The sequence below is a fragment of the Procambarus clarkii genome, chromosome 44, assembly GCF_040958095.1.
Source record: "Procambarus clarkii isolate CNS0578487 chromosome 44, FALCON_Pclarkii_2.0, whole genome shotgun sequence".
NCBI classification, from domain to species: Eukaryota; Metazoa; Arthropoda; class Malacostraca; order Decapoda; family Cambaridae; genus Procambarus; species Procambarus clarkii.
The window spans coordinates 18,793,805-18,810,156 of NC_091193.1; the positions used below are offsets into that span (position 1 = coordinate 18,793,805).

A 16,352-nucleotide genomic window follows, 5' to 3' on the forward strand; every position below is an offset into this window, starting at 1 on the left:
ACCTCATCAGTGAGTAGCACTCATACTTGATGAGGAGCGCCCTGTGAAGGAGAAACTTCCTCGGAGGACAGGATGTGATGAAGGAAGGAAACTCTCAGGGAAAAGCACCAAGCCATTACGACTATATAGCACTGGGAAGGGGTCAGGACAAGGATTTGGGATTTCATGTCGTTTCCAGAACTATGCTTCGTTACAGGTAAGTTACTGAAGCTAACCTAACCCACATTGTTCAGCCTGCAAACTGTGACGAACCATGACAATATAATTTTTTTTTAATTTTGCCCCGAGGGGCGAGTTTATTGGGCAGCGCCGCTCATCTTGTGAGTGAACACACCGCCATAGTGACAGTATTGGGCAGCGCCACTCATCTTGTGAGTGAACACACCGCCATAGTGACAGTATTGGGCAGCGCCACTCATCTTGTGAGTGAACACACCGCCATAGCAGCATGTACAACACTCCCCAATAGGAAGAAAACCCGCTGGGTTGTTCATCCTGTCACTTGTACCCAGACACAGCTGGGACTTGCTTAACTGTCTCAAGTGAACAGCTCTAGAATGTTCATTCTCTCGTGAACATTTTTTTTAAGACATCCTGGCATACTGCATAATGATCTCCGCAATGATTACGTAGTTTCTAGTGTCGTTTCAAGGCATCCTAACTATCTGAGTTGCTATTCCATGTTAACAACCTCCTCTTCCCCCCCCCCCTTTTTAGATCTCATCTCGCTTGTATCAACCCGAATGAACACGTAGTGAACGGGGTGAGAATAACTTGAGCTGCCTCATCCTTTTGTGCGCATGTTACACCGTCAATAAACTTATTTCAATTCAAACCCCGTCAAGTGTGGCGGTAAGCGCCGCATTCTTGATGCGACGAGATCTCGCCGAATGACGTAGATTATATCACTGTAGCTTGCACAGATGTGTCGAGCAGTGATCACACACACACACACACACACACACACACACACACACACACACACACACAGGCACGCACTGCAAGCAGTCAACCCCCATCTGTCCCAGGGTAGTGTGGAGACGGTAGAGGCCTTGTCCCGTCTACACACACACACACACACACACACACACACACACACCTGTCGTGTCGCGCCTGTCAGGTGTGTGTATGTGTCTCTCTCTCTCTCTCTTGGGTATCTTCTGTGAACTAAACAACTCGTGATAGAATTCGGATAAATGGCAAATGCCTGGCACGAGATGATAGAGAATATTGTGGTTGGTGTCGACGACAGTCCCTCACCACAGAGTGTGCATGGAATATTTTAGACGCATCCAGTAATAATGTCACAGTTAGCCATCCAATTTTTTTTCCCGCAAAATTCCGCAATTTTAGTGCGGAAAGAAATTCGGACACCAGAGAGGCAGATGGATCACTGTGGTACTTGAGAACTAACTACCCGCGATAACAACCCATAACAACCGCTGACAAGTCCTTACCCCCCAGTACTCGCCTCGTTCTACTTGACGCGGGTTGAGCTTCGGCTCCTGAGCTCGTCATCCCGCGAGAGGCATAAATAAGCTGGCATATCCCACGTGGGTCAGTGGCTTATACAATGGATCGGTTAGTCAAGCATTCTTCTTCAAACTAATTGTTTGTGTTGACAAACAACTCCAGTAAGGTCTTGGATATTGTACCGTGCAAGAGATGGCTTCATAAGGAAGGGAAGAGGAGTGTAGTAATAGATAGAATCTATTACACTGGGCATGGTTACTGCACAGGAAACAGGTCGGCATGAATAGTGTAAAGTTGGAGAACAGTTTCAAGATAGGTTGACCAGACCACACACTAGAAGGTGAAGGGACAACGACGTTTCGGTCCGTCCTGGACCATTCTCAATCGACTTGAGAATGGTCCAGGACGGACCGAAACATCGTCGTCGTCCCTTCACCTTCTAGTGTGTGGTCTGGTCAACATACTTTAGCTACGTTATTGTCACTCCTCGCCTTCAAGAGAGGTGCATCTGCGCTGTCATGGAACCGTTACTGTTCATCAGAGACATGACGTATTAAGACACTGGAGTGAGCAGGAACATGGTCATATTTTAGGACGACACTAAAACAAGGCGATTATTAAATACCAATTACAGGAAAGTTAAAATAGATTTTTACAATAGACTGAAAATTAGCATAGGCTGCTCCACGCTGACTTGTGTACGGTCCGCAGCTTAGCAACAAGAAAACACATATGTACCACACACCAGCTCAACAATTTTGAAATTAATTTGAGAAAAATATTCCAAGAGTCATGATTAATATGGTTCTAAAGCCAGCGAAACAGAACATAAAACATTTCAAACTAGACATTAAGGCGCTATATAGACTTTAAATATACAAGTGTTTGTAATATAGTTTAATACCCTTCAGCTCAATCTTGCCCTGTGAGAACCCTCTTGTATCGTACTGAGCAGTTCTGAGCACTGTGCCTCATCATATGTGTTAATTCTCTCGATAATATGTCGAGAATTGTCACCTGGTTATTCACGGACATTAGGAATCGACCTCGCGAATTAACTTAAATATAACAAATAAACTCAAAATAAAGATGGTGTGAAGTTATTAGGGTGAAGTGCTACATGAATTTTAAGCCTCAAGAAGGGACATTTAAATTGAAGTGCACACACATGGACGAAAGGGCTTAATAAGGGGGGGGGTTAAATAGGGTTTTCATAATTGGAATTTTAAAAGGGGTTATAATGAGTGGGATTTTAATAATAGGGATTTAAATAGTTTTAACACGGTGGATTTTAAACACATCAGCCCAAGCTAAAACACAAAATAATAGATTCAAACAAAATAAGTTTAGATTTAGAAAATAAATAGGTAAAGTGATTTGTAAACAGTGCCGCAGATCTGTGTAACAGGCTACCCCAGCCAGTCCTCCTAAGGTTATCCAACGTCAAGAAACTGTTGTACTAAAGTCCCTTCTCTTAACCTATCAGATGACCCGAAAGAAAAAACGGAACAGTGTGTCAATTTCGCGAGCCGCAACTATTTTCTAGTACGACAATTTTTTGGGGCCTTAGGTCGAGTATACGTCGAAATTCGACGTTCTATTAGGAGGACGGGTTGACCAAGTACCGTCACAGAAGCGTCCTCACTGGAGGATGACAGGTCACCTCATGGGACGAGTCAGTACACGCTCGAGTGAGCTTTCCTCTCTGTGTCTATAGGGTCGTTGTTGTTGTTTAAGATTCGGCTACTCGGTACGAAGAGTTGTAAGTAGCACGGGCTATGGTGAGCCCGTGGTGGATTTACCTGGCACAGGAGCGGGGCAAGTTGCACGGGCTGTGGTGAGCCCGTGGTGGACCTACCTGGCATAGGAGCGGGGCAAGTAGCACGGGCTGTGGTGAACCCGTGGTGGATTTACCTGGCACAGGAGCGGGGCAAGTAGCACGGGCTGTGGTGAGCCCGTAGTGGATTAACCTGACACAGGAAGTAGCATGGGCTATGGTGAGCCCGTGGTGGACTTACCTGGCTCGGGAGCGGGGATGTGACTATGCGGGGTGGTAAGGTCTAGCCTTTGGTGTCCTACAAGGCGTCTGGTTGTGCCTCTTGCGTTACAATTGAACTATTTTGACAATAAGTTTCTTTGTCGAAACTGTCCCTAAACTTGTGGAAGAAGGTGGCTTCCAGGACGTCTTCTTTTTGAGCATTCCACTTGTTGATCACCCGTACAGGGTTCGAGTATTTAACAAATCCACAAGGGCCGTGACGAGGATTCGAACCTGCGTCCTGGAGCATCCCAGACACTGCCTTAATCGACTGAGCTACGACAGGGTTGTTCATTTGATGCATCACGTTAGTGTGATCTCTGTGTGTGATGACGTTCGAGTATTTCTTTACATTCCATCGACTCATTTCTGTTTCCAGATTCGGCCTGTGTCCTCTTGTCCTGCTTTCTCTTAATTTGAAGACGCTATCCTTGTCCGCTTTATCTAATCCTCATTATCTTGTATATTGGGATCATATTCCTTCTCTAGGGTTGTGAGATTTAGTTCCACTAGCTTATCCTCGTAGCTTAACCCTCTTAGCTCTGGCACTAATCATGTTCCAAACCTTTGTACTTGGTGGTGCTGGAACAGGACCGGCCTAGCGTGGACCAACTGACCTACACACTCCTCATTTGAGAAAATATTAAATCTTTACGATGGGCTCGAACCCGCGCCACTGAACTCGGCAATCACACCGACAGGAGCATGATTTGCTAAAAAGTACCTCGACCACAAATGTTATTTGTGATTTCGCTGAGCGCTCGTTGTGCCTTAGGTTCCTATATGGGAAAAAAAACATTAAAAGTAGATTTCAGTTTGAGAAATTTGAACTAAATCGCTTTAGTTGTGGATGAGAAGCATCCGGACAGTCTCGACACACTGGCGCACATCTACTACAAAACTACATCTACTCTGCTCACGTACATAAAATCTTTAGTAGTTTCAGTATTGGACAAAAAAGAATAGGCTATTAAATGTATTAATATTGAAGCTATTTGAAATTTACAAATTTTTTCAGTCTCCTTGCCTCCCTTGATATGTATTTTAGACACCGGGGAGTTACTCTGGGTTGGCCGCTCTCCCAGTCACAACTTTCTCCCAACCAAGGCCGTCTGCACGCCCCAAACAACGACTCTTCATTTGGGTTTACTTCAGCGGGGCGTGTCCGGCGTCCTGCAAGGCGTCCGCTTGGTGCCCGTGTCCGGCGTCCTGCAAGGCGTCCGCTTGGTGCCCGTGTCCGGCGTCCGCTTGGTGCCCGTGTCCGGCGTCCTGCAAGGCGTCCGCTTGGTGCCCGTGTCCGGCGTCCTGCAAGGCATCCGCTTGGTGCCCGTGTCCGGCGTCCTACAAGGCGTCCGCTTGGTGCCCGTGTCCGGCGTCCTGCAAGGCGTCCGCTTGGTGCCCGTGACCTATTATGAAGGAGTGACCGGGACCGCCATTACTGGAAGATCCAGCTACCTGCCCCTGCCTCCTTTTGCCAATTTGGCCGAGGGTGTTCTAGTGGTTATCCTGCCCCCCCCCCCTTCCCCTTGTCTTTACGCTCTAGCTTTCACATCACATCCTAGCCATTAATACCCGGTATTCTATAGCCCAATCATATCACAGCCAAATTGTTCCCGGGTTCGATTCCTGGGCAAGGCGAAATGCGTGTTAGCGTTTCCTTACACGTAAGCGTACTGAGCCAAATGGCTTGGCGCTTTCCCCCTGATAGTTTTCTTTCCTTCTTCTCGTCCAATGCCCCTCGTGAGACTCTAACTCTCTCCTTGGGAGAAAGGATGCTGGGGATTATCTCATTTTTTCAAGACTTCATCTCCATTCTGCGTTGTCTTGGCTTAAATAACGAGGCATCAGGCGAGTGAGAGTGCACTTGCGCAAAGTAAGGCTCTTGGGGAGCGTGGGTATCCCTTGGGGAGCGTGGGTATCCCTTGGGGAGCGTCGGTATCCCTTGGGGAGCGTGGGTATCCCTTGGGGGAGCGTGGGTATCCCTTGGGGGAGCGTGGGTATCCCTTGGGGGAGCGTGGGTATCCCTTGGGGGAGCGTGGGTATCCCTTGGGGAGCGGGGGTATCCCTTGGGGAGCGTGGGTATCCCTTGGGGGAGCGTGGGTATCCCTTGGGGGAGCGTGGATATCCCTTGGGGAGCGTGGGTATCCCTTGGGGAGCGTGGGTATCCCTTGGGGAGCGTGGGTATCCCTTGGGGAGCGTGGGTATCCCTTGGGGAGCGTGGGTATCCCTTGGGGAGCGTGGGTATCCCTTGGGGAGCGTGGGTATCCCTTGGGGAGCGTGGGTATCCCTTGGGGAGCGTGGGTATCCCTTGGGGGAGCGTGGGTATCCCTTGGGGGAGCGTGGGTATCCCTTGGGGAGCGTGGGTATCCCTTGGGGAGCGTGGGTATCCCTTGGGGAACGTGGGTATCCCTTGGGGAGCGTGGGTATCCCTTGGGGAGCGTGGGTATCCCTTGGGGAGCGTGGGTATCCCTTGGGGGAGCGTGGGTATCCCTTGGGGGAGCGTGGGTATCCCTTGGGGGAGCGTGGGTATCCCTTGGGGAGCGTGGGTATCCCTTGGGGGAGCGTGGGTATCCCTTGGGGAGCGTTGGTATCCCTTGGGGAGCGTGGGTATCCCTTGAGGGAGCGTGGGTATCCCTTGGGGAGCGTGGGTATCCCTTGGGGGAGCGTGGGTATCCCTTGGGGGAGCGTGGGTATCCCTTGGGGAGCGTGGGTATCCCTTGGGGAGCGTGGGTATCCCTTGGGGAAAGCGAGTATCACAATGCATATGCAGGAAAATCCGCCCAATCACTAACGTGCCGCTGGTGTTGATTCTCTACGTCTTGTGCGTTTAATTAAACGACTCTAATTAACCTTTGGTTCAATGTTAAATGTCTTGATGAGGTGAAGGGTAAAGGTTATATATTTACCGCCAGTTAACACTGCACTAAACACACGTGAGTTAAGTGAAATATTTCAAGTACATATGTATATATATTTACATATATATATTATTATATAATTATTACATAATATTAATATATATTTATAAATATATTTATAAATATACATAAATTATATTTGTAATTGTAATTGTACATATTATATGTATATACTCTCAGTTACTTCGTAACTGAGCCTCGTAGCCTGGTGGATAGCGCGCAGGACTCGTAATTCTGTGGCGCGGGTTCGATTCCCGCACGAGGCAGAAACAAATGGGCAAAGTTTCTTTCACACTATGCCCCTGTTACCTAGCAGTAAATAGGTACCTGGGAGTTAGTCAGCTGTTACGGGCTGCTTCCTGGGGGTGGAGGCCTGGTCGAGGACCGGGCCGCGGGGACACTAAAAGCCCCGAAATCATCTCAAGATAACCTCAAGAAGATAACTTATTGAATTGTAACTTCCCGAGGGCATTATTAATGTTGTTATTTATTTCTTCAAGAAATATCCCCCATTGTTATTGCTCGGTTAATGTTCTGAAATTGTACACCGTTATTGATCTTCCATGCTTACCTTGAGGTTACCTTGAGGTGCTTCCGGGGCTTAGCGTCCCCGCGGCCCGGTCGTTGACCAGGCCTCCTGGTCGGGTATTCCTTGGGGAGGGATGGGATAAATGCTTCTGGGATAAATTCAAAGAAGCATAGTGATTAGCACAGGCCGCTAACAACAGATTTATCTAGGGTTCGACTCCCGGGTAGGGCAAGACTTTGGGCATTTTTGTTTTCACCTCATGCTTCTCTTCATCTAGCAGTAAATTGCCTATACTGAGTCCACAATGTTGTTGTTGTTATAGATTAAGCTACTCCGAACAAGTTCCAAGTAGCACGGGCTATGGTGAGCCCGTAACTTACCTGGCACAGGAGCGGGGCAAGTAGCACGGGCTATGGTGAGCCCGTAGTGGACTTACCTGGCACAGGAGCGGGGCAAGTAGCACGGGCTATGGTGAGCCCGTAGTGGACTTACCTGGCACAGGAGCGGGGCAAGTAGCACGGGCTATGGTGAGCCCGTAGTGGACTTACCTGGCACAGGAGCGGGGCAAGTAGCACGGGCTATGGTGAGCCCGTAGTGGACTTACCTGGCACAGGAGCGGGGCAAGTAGCACGGGCTATGGTGAGCCCGTAGTGGACTTACCTGGCACAGGAGCGGGGCAAGTAGCACGGGCTATGGTGAGCCCGTAGTGGACTTACCTGGCACAGGAGCGGGGCAAGTAGCACGGGCTATGGTGAGCCCGTAGTGGACTTACCTGGCACAGGAGCGGGGCAAGTAGCACGGGCTATGGTGAGCCCGTAGTGGACTTACCTGGCACAGGAGCGGGGCAAGTAGCACGGGCTATGGTGAGCCCGTAGTGGACTTACCTGGCACAGGAGCGGGGCAAGTAGCACGGGCTATGGTGAGCCCGTAGTGGAGTCCACAAGCATCACACGTTCTTTATAGCCGCATTCCTTCCTATGTATGCATCTTTTATATTAGTGCTACGGACGAGTGTCGTTTTCTATGTTGTCAATTGGTTCCTGAATTCCGTCAGGGGTTAACTAGCCAGCCTGCTCTGGTCGGTGGCTATTTCGCGACTTAAGACAGCGAACCCAAGGTCAAAGGTTGTTTCTGCAAATCAACAAAACCAGGAAGCCTTTCTTTTACACAAGCGAGTACAAAGAGAAGACGATTGCTGACTCCTGTTAGCAGGCCCAGAGCTTTACCTTATCTTGAGGTTATCTTGAGATGATTTCGGGGCTTTTTAGTGTCCCCGCGGCCCGGTCCTCGACCAGGCCTCCACCCCCAGGAAGCAGCCCGTGACTGCTGACTAACACCCAGGTACCTATTTTACTGCTAGGTAACAGTGGCATAGGATCCTATGGTCCTGGGTTCGATCCCAGGCGCTGGCGAGAAACAATGGGCAGAGTTTCTTTCACCCTATGCCACTGCTTTCGCTTTGATGTCCATTCACATCAAAGCGAAAGCAGTGGCATAGGGTGAAAGAAACTCTGCCCATTGTTTCTCGCCAGCGCCTGGGATCGAACCCAGGACCATAGGATCACTAGTCCAGCGTGCTGTCCGCTCGGCCGACCGGCTACCTTCCCGTAGCTCATGTTAAGTCTTACCTAATAGTTTCCCCCTGGAACACGACCCGCCAGTCGGTTCTCAAACAGGAACTCAAATATTGCTGGGTGAACAGGGGCGGCCAATCAATCAGGTGGGGGGCCCTTGTCCCTCTACGCCTCACCAAGCTTCGATCCCTGACCAAGTCGCTCGGGAAGTGTCGGGACGAGTGTGCTACCACTGCACCAGCAGTTAACGAGTCCTCGTGACAAAGGGGCTCGTGTCCTCAGTCCCGCAGTGATGGTCGTGTGTAGTGAGGATATGTAATCTTGGTGACCATCCATGCTAAAGTATTTACTACAGTTTCGGTTCTAGAGGAAACCCCCGGGGGCACAGGAAACTCGGGGCACCAATTTTCAGGCCATGTAATGCTGGGCTTTAATTCTTCTACTACACACACACACGCACACACACACACGCACACACACACACACACGCACGCACACACACACACACACGCACACACACACACACACACGCACACACACACACACACGCACACACACACACACACACACACACACACACACATATATATATATATATATATATATATATATATATATATATATATATATATATATATATATATATTTATTATTATTATTATTATTATTATTATTATTATTATGGTAATGCCAGAAGTGTCATGAAGTTTACCCAAAAGAAAGGTAAAAAAATGGTGATTGTTTTAGTTAGTAGCTTGACAGGTCGGCAACAGCCAGTGACTATTTTAGTCAACCCCCTCCCCCCCCCCCCCCCCCCAAAAAAAAAAAACACGTCTCTAAACATTAATTAACACTATAGCCGTTCCCTTATGGGATAATAAGGCAGCCAGCCAAATAGCTTTCACTGCGGTTAGAAACCAACCAATCAGGAAACCTCTGGACCAAAGCAGCAGTTGTCACTGTTGTACGGGTCGCCCTGATTTTTTTTTTTTTTGCTATTTGAAATATTAATCAATTTGACAGTCATTTTAACCTAAATAAGGGCTATTATTTAGCTCTATTACAGGTTCACATTCAGAATTTTTCTGTATATTTCGTCAAGTTATATGAATTATCTCTTATTTCCAAAGGAAATCTTGGTGGAACTATTTTCTTTGTTTCGACCTGCCCATCATTTGGGGGCCAGGCTTGACGCCCGTGCCCTGGGGGCCAGGCTTGACGCCCGTGACCTGGAAGTCCAGACTTGACGCCCGTGCCCTGGGGGCCAGGCTCGACGCCCGCGATCTGGGGGCCCCTTCCTGGACGCCCGTATGACCTGGTTCCTTATTGAACATCCTCACCTTCAGAGGATGCTGCCACCCATGTGTGTCATAGTCGCTCTTCCAGCTTGTAAGTGCATCATTCCACACCACTTTCGTATCACGAGTGGCTGCCTCTATCGCTGATCTCCAGTCCTATTGTCAGGAAGAGCAGCGGGCGAAGGTCGAGAACAAAAAAAAAGACAATACAATGCTGATGCAGCCTTACGGGAGCGGGGGCAAGGTCCAAGAAGCCAACGCTGACGTAGTCTGGAAATCTAACGAGGCTGAAGCATCATTCTCACGCACCTTTTAAGGGGGAGTAAACACGCTGACAGGATACCCAAAGCAGCGCATCCAATCATATTGTAACCCCTTGGCAACCAGAGGCACGTCAAGCATCACAATGTCTGCGATGCGCCCCAACGAATTCTCCAGGAGCTCCGCGCCTCATTAAGCGTATAGAAAGCGACAGAAAAACTGTTTGGGATTAATATCTTGAGGTGATGAGAGACGCGTGTCCAGACGAGACGTCCAGACGAGGGAGATGGGATGCTGCTCGCGGAAGCTGGTTTATATTCGCGCTAGGAGGAGACTCCGAATGCATGATAGAACTGATGAGTTGGCCAAAACATTTGCTCATAGAGAGGGATTCGATTACCATCTTGGACTGCCTATGAGCAGCCTGAAGGCAGTAATATTCCGGGATATTCCGGGAATATTACTGACGGGGGAAGGAATGGTGCCCAACCACTTGGACGGTCGGGGAATTGAACGTCGACCTGCATGAAAGCGAGACCGTCGCTCTACCGTCCAGCTCCACCCAAGTGGCTGGCTACTGGCTTCGGAGAAACATTGGTTAGTAACTGTTGAGCTTGAATACACCACGGCATCACAGGACTCCACCAGAGGCGAGGCGGGAAGGCTCCCACCACCTCCGTCCCACTCCCAATATATACAATATAAGGATTAAATGAGTGTTCGTTATGAGGTATATGCAAGATGCTGCAGCTTAATTTGCTGTAGAAAATCGTAATGGTGGGATCACTCATAGTCTGGACGCTGCAGGTGTGTGTGAAACGCTTTCCAGCTCACAAATTTAGGTGGATCACAGATCATTAACCTCTAATTTGGGATGACTGTCCAGGTTCTCATCTTAATGTATTGGGTCCAAGACCACACGTCTAGGCAGAGTTGGCCGTATACCTTGAGGTTACCTTGAGGTGCTTCCGGGGCTTAGCGTCCCCGCGGCCCGGTCGTCGACCAGGCCTCCTGGTTGCTGGACTGATCAACCAGGCTGTTAGACGCGGCTGCTCGCAGCCTGACGTATGAGTCACAGCCTGGTTGATCAGGTATGGTAACAGAAAAAACTTGAATGCTCGTCAAGACAGAAGAGAAGTGGATGGTCTGTGTTGTGTCTACAACATTCTTGAGATGTACACCTTCCTCTCTACTGAACCTCTTCTTCCCCTCCCACACCCCCTCTATCTGCCTTCCCTTCCCTTCCCTTGCCCCCGCACGTGCCTACAGCTTCCTGCCTCGAGCACGTCACAACTTAACAAGAGGTTGCACAATTCACTACTAAATAATTCCTTTGCAGAAACACAGCAAACTTCGCCTATCACATTGTCCGTGTTATGCAAATTTATGTAAATTAATTTGGCAGCAGTTTGGGAGCCCAAACATGTCCTCACTTCAACATTTCAAACATTTTGTGCATACCTGGCTCCTGACGCACAATGGTATTCAAATTATATATATATATATATATATATATATATATATATATATATATATATATATTTATATTTATAATAATGAGGAAAAATCTGTAGGAGCCCTGAGGAGGATTCGAATCTGCTCACTTGGTATTCCCGAGCCAGCGCCCTGGAACACCATACCATGACATGAGGTCAAAGCAAAACAACCTGGGATTCCACTGAATCCACTAGAATTTATGAATCCTATTATTCAGTGGAATCCCAGGTGGCGCTGCTTTGACCTCATGTCGTGGTGTGGTGGTGCAGGGCGCTAGAGCTAGATTGGAACTACCAAGTAGAGCAGGTTCGAATCTTCCTGATTTTCTCATTGATACGTGGGGGCGAGTCTACTCTGAAGCACCATACTGGGCGAGTCTACTCTGAAGCACCGTACTGGGCGAGTCTACCCTGAAGCACCATACTGGGCGAGTCTACCCTGAAGCACCATACTGGGCGAGTCTACCCTGAAGCACCATACTGGGCGAGTCTACCCTGAAGCACCATACTGGGCGAGTCTACCCTGAAGCACCATACTGGGCGAGTCTACTCTGAAGCACCATACTGGGCGAGTCTACTCTGAAGCACCGTACTGGGCGAGTCTACCCTGAAGCACCGTACTGGGCGAGTCTACTCTGAAGCACCATACTGGGCGAGTCTACTCTGAAGCACCATACTGGGCGAGTCTACTCTGAAGCACCATACTGGGCGAGTCTACCCTGAAGCACCATACTGGGCGAGTCTACCCTGAAGCACCATACTGGGCGAGTCTACCCTGAAGCACCATACTGGGCGAGTCTACCCTGAAGCACCATACTGGGCGAGTCTACCCTGAAGCACCATACTGGGCGAGTCTACCTCCTCAAACTACTGAATTGCTCGTGACATTCTTTGGAAATTGACGAGGTAATTAGTTAATAGTTCTCGGGAATTCATGGAAGCTAGAACTGTTCCAACAGGTGCAGGACTGGGCGATGAATTGCGCGGGCTTTCCCCGCGCAGTCTCCAGAGACTCGAAGCACTTACGCAGAGTCGTTGACCTTTTAGCACTTGTTAAGGGTCGGTGTGAGCTGTGAATAATGGTCAACGTCAACGGGTCATTATGGCCTATAATGGCCAACGACGGGATGACCTATATGACGGCCGAGGCATGGAGTGGCCCCTCGCCTCGTCGTCAAAGGCACAGCCAGAGAAACAGTGACAACTCACCGCCGTTCACGGAGGCTGAGGGGGCTTTTGAACATTGCTATTCCCCCCTTGCGAAGTTGCTTTAAACGGTGATGTTGGTCAGGGGAGAGTGCGTGAGGTCCGGCAGGTGCGAGTGCCGGACGGGACTATGCACTTTTGGCACCCCGTCAACATCCCCCAGCACCACCTTTCTGGACTTGTTTTGTCGATGTTGTTCGATGACTCAGTAGTACAGGCTGCCGGAACCTCTCTTCAAACATCACAAACTTCTTGTTATTCATCTATTTCACCTGGAAGAAACCAGTTAAATAAGTTGAGTTTATCTGAGTAAGTAAATTAAAAAAGTCAGGAATCACAACTTGAGGTCGGAGAGTAGGGTACTTAAGCTCTGGCTGGGATAGAGAGTTTCAGGGCAAAGTTTAGCGTTCAACACGGGAAGTGGGGCGCCTGCTTGCTCGAAGTCTCTCTCTCTCTCTCCTGGACGCCCCTACGTCGCCACCTCTGACTACACCTGTGACTACACCTGTGACTTGCTTCAATGGTTAGAAAGGCTTACGTGTGTGTGTGTGTGTGTGTACACACCTAGAAGTGCACGTTTAGATGTGTTAGCACGATCACGCACCAGCTGCTCATCTCGCCTTCCGAGTCGTTTATTTTATTTTTAATTCAATGACAGTGTCCACATTTTCCTCGTCAAATTTAAATGAAATACGACAGACGACCTGATGCTGGACCACGACGGAGCGAAACGTCGTCGTTACTTCATCTTGTGCTGTGTGGTTTGGTCATCACGTAAATTTAAGGTTTTGTGTTGAGTTAACTTCAATCAACTTCTTCGTCTAACTAATTCGATTTCCCAAGAATTCTTTAACAATGAAGTTCAATCTGCCATTTCTGTGTCTCCTCTGTGACTCCTCTGTGTCTCTAGATCATATCTGTTTCTCCTCGTTCTGTGGTTCCTACACCTTTGAATATTACTGGCTTGTCTTATTTTTCCATGACCCTCGCAATCTTATTCGTCGTTATTGTAGTCTTCAGAGCCTCTCGGCTCACCATTGAACATAGTTTCACATACTTGAACCTTTTCTAGTCTTGTGTGGGTTTTATTTTCGTGTCAGTGTTCCATGCTGGGGCTGCATACTCGGCAGTAGGTCTCACGGGTTTTACATAGGGGCCCCCGGAAAGCTAATTTGTTAACAAATTTCGACAGCTACCCCAGACGTTTTTGGTTTGATCAACACCACTGATGTTGCTCTATTAGTCTAGGATTCCAACATTAAATTTGGAGGTATGTCTGTTTATCTTCATTTTATACAGGTGTTCGTGGCCATTGTATACACTCCCATTGCAATGGTGACAACTTTGCACGGTAGCACCTTTGTGTTGTGAGTCTTCTCGTTATTTTTTCACCTGCTGCAATCACTGATATTAAAAGAGCTATTTCCTCTGTCAGGTCATTGACGGCCTTAGCACTGAACCTTGTGGTACTCTAGTCGTCAGCTTTCTCCACTCCGACATCTCTCCCTTCACATAGACTTCTTTACTCCCTTGCCTAATGGAAGGAAGCAAAGGGTCTGATGGGACGGTAAAGGGTCTATCTACTTTCCCTCACTTTTATCTCCCTTTTCACTGGAAATTCTTTATTACCTTCTTGAAATCTTACTTCTTCAGGCACTTTAACACGCCACTGCATTTATTAACCTACTTCTCTAACTGGAATAGGAACCTCTTGTGTGTCAAAGTACTAAATTCCCAACAATCGAGGAATGTGAATTCTGCCCATGCTTCTCTCTCTCTCTCTCTCTCTCTCTCTCTCTCTCTCTCTCTTGTTTGATATCTGTCACCTTGTAGAACTGAAATAAACATGTGAAGCTGAATTTTCCTTCATTGAATCTGTGCTGGTAGCTTAGAACAAAAACAATTAGCTAATGTAAATATTCTCTGACTTGGTTGGGACGAGTCTGCCTAGTAACTTGGTACTGGTACTTGGTACTTCATTGGCACCACATTAGCCAAGTTCTACAAGTCTGGAGGCTGTCCCCTCTTCCAGAAAAGAGTTCAGTTCTATAGCAATGGGTCAAGACAGTGCTTGCGCTGTCTCTTTTGATAACCAAGGGGATATCTTGCATGGACTGACGGCTTTCGTGACATGATGTGAGTGAGACGGACATGGCGAGTGTGATATAACCGTGATAAATGTAAGATGGACCCCATTTGCTCGTCGAGACTACGGGCTCACCATAGCCCGTGCTACTTGGAACTTCTTGTTCCAGGTAGCGAATCTTTAACAACAACAATTGTCGAGACGCCAGGATATCGGTGGAAGTTGGCTACACAGAATCGTAAGGAAAATGCCGTACCTTGCAGGAGTGGAGAGTAAGTAGACCGTATTAAAACAAGAGGCTGTTGAAGCCATTCCCGTTGACATGGTTAACGAATACGACACAGACGTTGAACATCAAGAGATGTTAAGGAGGTAGGTAACGGGCCAATCACTACATCAACCACCCCCACCACACATCATCTCTTCAAATATCTTAAGTTTATTTTGTTTATAATGGGCCACATTACCCATTGTATGGGTAATGTGGCAGGAAGGATGAAGGTACGCATAATGGGATTCAGGTGACCATTATCACCCATCCCGTGGGCGGTGGTGGACCCCCTACACCCATCCCGTGGGCGGTGGGGGGTGGGTAGGGGAAGTTAGAGAGACACATAATGGGCTCAGGAACTGAAGTCCAAAATTCAGTTAGCTAAGCAAGTAAGTCTTGTGAAGTTAGTTACACAATTTAATGTATATATATGTATCAACAGTCTTTTTTATACCGGGTGGCATTATGTGGTTCAAGAAGTGGCCCACAACAGTCTGTAGGTTGCACAGTTGACATCTAAGGTGAGACGGTCCCCGTCATTGACGCCTGAATGACGGGAACCGTCTCGGAGCACTCACAATGTGTCGTCTCAGAGTACTCACAATGTATATACTCTCTGGAGAGAAGAGTATACAGAGGTATCCCATAGTATATACATGGTAGATACTCTGAAAGTCGGTTCTCAGATACGATCGCTAAAATAACTCGCCGGAGTGGAATATATATATATATATATATATATATATATATATATATATATATATATATATATATATATATATATATATATATATATATATATATATATGGCAGGCAAGGCAGGATAGAGCCAGTGAAGAGCGGAGGTGCTATAGAGACACAGACAGACCACACTACGAGCATCAGAGGCCCACCAGAGGCTCTTCACCCACACCCCTCTCACCAAATATAAGAAATATTGCCCGAACAAATGTGGATATTTTCAAGAAACAAGTGTGGAGAAATTCCCGTAGGATGTTCCGGATCATTCGGGTTGTAGTGGATAGCTGAGCTTGCGGACCGCAATGAGCACCATCTTGACCCAATCAAATTACTCCCCCCCCCCTTCTACGAGCTGTTAGCGCCAGCTGAACAACCCAGCACCTAAAAGCCAATTAAAGACTTACTGGTTTGAAGCGACTCGTTCCAGGAGTATCCCCTTCGGTTCAAGGGGCCCATGACAT

General features: G+C 48.0%; 1 long non-coding RNA gene across 1 annotated transcript in view; it reads left to right on the top strand.

The window, feature by feature from the left end:
• LOC138350256 (uncharacterized) overlaps positions 1-16,352 on the top strand; it is a 57,965-nt gene continuing 41,613 nt past the window's right edge. Inside the window, exon 1 of the long non-coding RNA XR_011222028.1 lies at positions 1-196. This is a non-coding gene — a long non-coding RNA (uncharacterized lncRNA). The remainder of the gene's footprint in view (positions 197-16,352) is intronic.